At 44.9% G+C, this 5,565-nt stretch overlaps 1 non-coding gene across 1 annotated transcript; it reads right to left on the reverse strand.

The window, feature by feature from the left end:
- Window positions 1–300: 300 nt before the first annotated feature.
- Trnas-cga (transfer RNA serine (anticodon CGA)) lies at window positions 301–375 on the reverse strand. Its single transcript has one exon. It is a non-coding gene; the product is annotated as a tRNA-Ser (tRNA).
- Between the last annotated feature and the right edge of the window lie 5,190 nt (window positions 376–5,565).

Raw genomic sequence — 5,565 nt, forward strand, 5'->3', positions numbered from 1 at the left:
CCTAAGGCTGGTGACATGCAGAAAATGAAACTAAGTACCCTGTGAATTGTATCCTTCTCAAACTTCGATTAGCATATTTTACGGTCTAAATACCGGGTGAAACGTAACCATCATAGACGTATTATCAATATCTTCCTGTTACACTTGTATATTTAGATTCTCCAAAGTGTCATTTAAGGGTTTGGCAATAGTATAGGATTTTGAATATTCAGTTAACACTTATCGATAATACCCGAATGAGATTTTCACTCAGCAGCGGAGTGTGCCCTGATGTGAAACTTCCTGGCAGATTAAAACTGTGTGCCGGACCGAGACTCGAACTCGGGACCTTTGCCTTTCGTGGGCAACTGCTCTACCAACTGAGCTACCCAAGCACGACTCACGCCCCGTCCTCACAGCTCCAGAAGGTAATAGACGAGGTACTTGCAGAACTAAAGCTGTGAGGACGGGGCGTGAGTCGTGCTTGGGTAGCTCAGGTGGGGCCGGCACGGTAACTCAGCGGGTCCGGTCAGGGGGTTAGCTGCCCTCTGTAATAAAAAAAAAAAACTGAGTTAATCGATCAACACCGAACTTAACGGATGTCTTACGACGTCCGCCACGACCAGACGCAACAAACAAATGCGGGCAATTTGTGATTAAAACTAAAAAAGCGGTACTCGGCATACAGTCTGGAACCGCGGGACAACAAAAAAGAAAAAAAAAACAGTTGGCAGAGCACTTGCCCGCGAGAGGCAAAGGTCCCGAGTTCGAGTCTCGATCGGGCACACAGTTTTAATCTGCCAGGAAGTTTCCTCCCGATAATAATTTGAGTATTCTGTTCCGTTTACAATTTAAATACAGAAATTAATACAATTAATAATCTGCAATAATAATACTTGATTTGAGAGTGCTTCATTGTTTTTGTTGACATAAATCAACGATTTCTCACTTAAAAGTGAGTCAAATCATGTAAAGCAGAGCATAAGTAAATATGTGTGATGTTCTTTTGCTGAATAGATGATGGTATCTCACAAAATTTAAGAGAACCAAAAATTTTAGTGAAAGGTGAATAATTTTTGAGTCAGCTGGAAATAATCGCTTATTTGTTTGAGAGCTGCGAAGTTTGTAAAATAATTTGGTACTTGGAAGTTTGAACAATAGTAATACTATACGGGAGAGAGCACCACAGAAATGTTACAGGACTTAGGCTGAAAATACATTAAAACAAAGGCATTCTTCGTTGCGACGGAATCTTCTCACGAAATTCCAATCACCAATTTTCTCCTCCGAATGCGAAATTATTTTGTTTACACCTACCTACATAGGGAGGAACGATCACCACCATAGAATAAGGGAAATCAGAGCTCGTACGGAAAGATATAGGTGTTCATTCTTTCCGCACACTGTACGAGACTGGAATAATAGAGAATTGTGAAGGTGGTTCGACGAACCCTCTGCCAGGCACTTGAATGTTATTTGCAGAGTACGCACGTAAATGAATAAATATGTTGTCACATGAAATCTGCTAAATTCCTTAAGTGTGTGATAAATAACCCGAACAAGAGATCACTAACAAAGCAAGAATTTTCTTAGTAGTTCAAAGCTTCTAAATAGTATTGTGGTTCTAACAGCAGAGCTCGGACAGTTTCAGTTATAGTCAGTTTGCTAGGTTCATTACCGTCTTCGGCTCAGTGTGTTCCTCTATTTTTCGGGCAGAGTGTTATATCCAGTTTTCACTGAAATTATGTTCTGATATAATACAAGTTTGAAGTGTTGTGAAGCAAAAAACTTATTATTTACGTCTTCACTCATGCAACAAATTTCCACAGAAGAAAAAGAAAAAAAAGTAGTGGGAAGGGTGTGGATTTGCAGTCTATATGCAACGTAGCGCTACTCCGAGGCGGATATGTAAGTACCGGCATGGGGCAAGGGATTCTTGTGATATTTGTGTCTTTCCGATACATGCTGTAAATCCGGATAACTATAGCGACTCTACTATCAAACTCATCCAAAACACTCTCGGAAGACTAAGAATGTGTATAGTGCAACACGTCTGTCGAAAACCACAGATGTGGATGGGGCGCAAATTTATGTGCTGGTCGAATTCAGACAGAAGACGCCGGTCGTTGTGAGAGGTATCCTCATTTATTACATAAAACAGCCTGGTTTGTACATGGCTGGGGAACGTACTCCACCACGCTGAATTAATTACGACGTGCAATTAAGGCGAAACGTCCGGGACATTTGTGACAAGTAATACAGCTGCTTCACGATAACGCAAGTACCCATATCACAAATAACGTAACGCAGAAGTTAGCCAACTCAAATGGGAAACATTTGAGAACCTTCCTGTACTCCTGATTTCTCCACATTATCACGCCTTTGTTCACTTAATGAAGGTCTTCAAGTGTCAACGAATGCTGTCGGGAAAGATGTGCAACAGTAAGCTCAGGACTTCTTCACGCACCTATACGTGCTGTTTTATCAAATGGGTATCATCAACCTGGTGAGTAACTGGGATGATTGCCTCAACGTTTACGTTGATTTTACCTGACTCTCATAACTATTCTGAACTGTATGGCCTTGTAACGGAAAGTTTTTGATCGACACTTATGTTCTGTACTTCTTTTGAGTTTATGACATGCTATTATGACAATTTTAATGCACTACGTGAGGAATTAGCGTTGCTTGGAGGAGCTCAGGTTAAAGAATTACATAATATGATAAAAAAAATTATTCTCAAAGTTCGGTGTACGCTATACAGGTGGCACTAATTTAATATACAGACAGTATCCCTTAACCACTTCTACATTTACGTAATACTACAGGTTTATAAAAATAATAGGTCAAATGGCTCTAAGCACTATGGGACTTAACATCTGGGGTCGTCAGTCCCCTAGACTTAGAACTACTTAAACCTAACTAACCTAAGGACATCACACACATCCAAGCCCGAGGCAGGATTCGAGCTGCGACCGGAGCAGCAGAATGGCCCGCACTGAAGCGCCTAGAACCGCTCGGCCGGCCAGGTTTAGTAGGGTGCGCTCTGTCATCAGGCATAACCTAGAAAAGTAAACTGAAAACCTCGCCAGGATGGCAACACCGTTATGCTTGCGCCTCAAAAACACTTCTGTGGTACGTTACACATCAGTACGACAATGCTCTGTTTAAGGTGCAATTTAATTTTGTACGGCAATTTTTTTAGGCAGATCTAATCATATTCTACTCCTCTGACAAAACAATAGAAGACATCTTACTAGAAAACACAGTAGACACCATAGGGAGCGTGCGCGGTAACAAACTGCGGTGCTGCTCGCAGATGATCCTGCCATCGCTCTGTAGAAACGCCGTGACATAGCCTGTTGTCGTGTCATTGCGTTTTTGAGTGAACGCAAGGTTCTTTACGTGAGTGTGAAACCTTATCGGCGACTGACCATTAAATCTAGAGTTACATTACAGTTATCAGTACATTGAGAGTTTCTGAAAGTGTACTACCATTGGAATTGGTTTCAGTTAAAAATAATGGTTTGCTGTGTGATTGTGATTTGTCCTAACCACAATAGATGACTAAAAAAGCGTCGGAAAATCTGATTCATGTATTTCCTAAGAACAAAGAGACGAAACAAATATAACTAACTACTTCTAAACCTGCCGATTAGTTTTCAGTTGCTAATGCTTCCGTGCCCAGGATATACCCTTTTGGAGATTTGGATTATGAAGACAAAGTTGTAGGTCTAGTAATAAGATAAAAATTCGGGAACACAAAAGAAAAATACACGTTGTATCTTCCACATCTCCTCCTAAATCACATAACCACTCTCAACAAACGTTGGTACAAAAACCACATCTGGTCTGGAGATAATCTGTTTAGCGGTTAAGGGCCACATACTTATTAAAGGGGCGTAGCTGAGTGTGAAAACGTTGTGTAGCTCACGATGAATGAATTCCCAGGACTTTATTCGTCCAACATTTTGCAATGAGAGCACTTAGTGACTTCCAACAAACTTCACTCATAATATCAAACATTTACGAACTTTTTCTCGCTGAACAATCCCACAAAGTGATGAAAGCAAAAAGTATGTCGTTTACTACATATTCGATTGACGACCTTTTTGCAGACGGTATTCAGCATATGCCACTGAATATACCTGCAAAACTGTATCATTGTACGACACTTAGTTCAGGAGCTACACTCCTCGAAATGGAAAAAAGAACACATTGACACCGGTGTGTCCAACCCACCATACTTGCTCCGGACACTGCGAGAGGGCTGTACAAGCAATGATCACACGCACGGCACAGCGGACACACCAGGAACCGTGGTGTTGACTGTCGAATGGCGCTAGCTGCGCAGCATTTGTGCACCGCCGCCGTCAGTGTCAGCCAGTTTGCCGTGGCATACGGAGCTCCATCGCAGTCTTTAACACTGGTAGCATGCCGCGACAGCGTGGACGTGAACCGTATGTGCAGTTGACGGACTTTGAGCGAGGGCGTATAGTGGGCATGCGGGAGGCCGGGTGGACGTACCACCGAATTGCTCAACACGTGGGGCGTGAGGTCTCCACAGTACATCGATGTTGTCGCCAGTGGTCGGCGGAAGGTGCACGTGCCCGTCGACCTGGGACCGGACCGCAGCGACGCACGGATGCACGCCAAGACCGTAGGATCGTACGCAGTGCCGTAGGGGACCGCACCGCCACTTCCCAGCAAATTAGGGACACTGTTGCTCCTGGGGTATCGGCGAGGACCATTCGCAACCGTCTCCATGAAGCTGGGCTACGGTCCCACACACCGTTAGGCTGCCTTCCGCTCACGCCCCAACATCGTGCATCCCGCCTCCAGTGGTGTCGCGACAAGCGTGAATGGAGGGACGAATGGTGACGTGTCGTCTTCAGCGATGAGAGTCGCTTCTGCCTTGGTGCCAATGATGGTCGTATGCGTGTTTGGCACCTTGCAGGTGAGCGCCACAATCAGGACTGCATACGACCGAGGCACACAGGGCCAACACCCGGCATCATGGTGTCGGGAGCGATCTCCTACACTGGCCGTACACCTCTGGTGATCGTCGAGGGGACACTGAATAGTGCACGGTACATCCAAACCGTCATAGAACCCATCGTTCTACCATTCCTAGACCGGCAAGGGAACTTGCTGTTCCAACAGGACAATGCACGTCAGCATGTATCCTGTGCCACCCAACGTGCTCTAGAAGGTGTAAGTCAACTACCCTGGCCAGCAAGACCTCCGGATCTGTCCCCCATTGAGCATGTTTGGGACTGGATGAAGCGTCGTCTCACGCGGTGTGCACGTCCAGCACGAACGCTGGTCCAACTGAGGCGCCAGGTGGAAATGGCATGGCAAGCCGTTCTACAGGACTACATCCAGCATCTCTTCGATCGTCTCCGTGGGAGAATAGCAGCCTGCATTGCTGCGAATGGTGGATATACACTGTACTAGTGCCGACATTGTGCATGCTCTGTTGCCTGTGTCTATGTGCCTGTGGTTCTGTCAGTGTGATCATGTGATGTATCTGACCCCAGGAATGTGTCAATAAAGTTTCCCCTTCCTGGGACAATGAATTCACGG

Source organism: Schistocerca gregaria, chromosome 7, assembly GCF_023897955.1.
Source record: "Schistocerca gregaria isolate iqSchGreg1 chromosome 7, iqSchGreg1.2, whole genome shotgun sequence".
Lineage (NCBI taxonomy): Eukaryota > Metazoa > Arthropoda > Insecta > Orthoptera > Acrididae > Schistocerca > Schistocerca gregaria.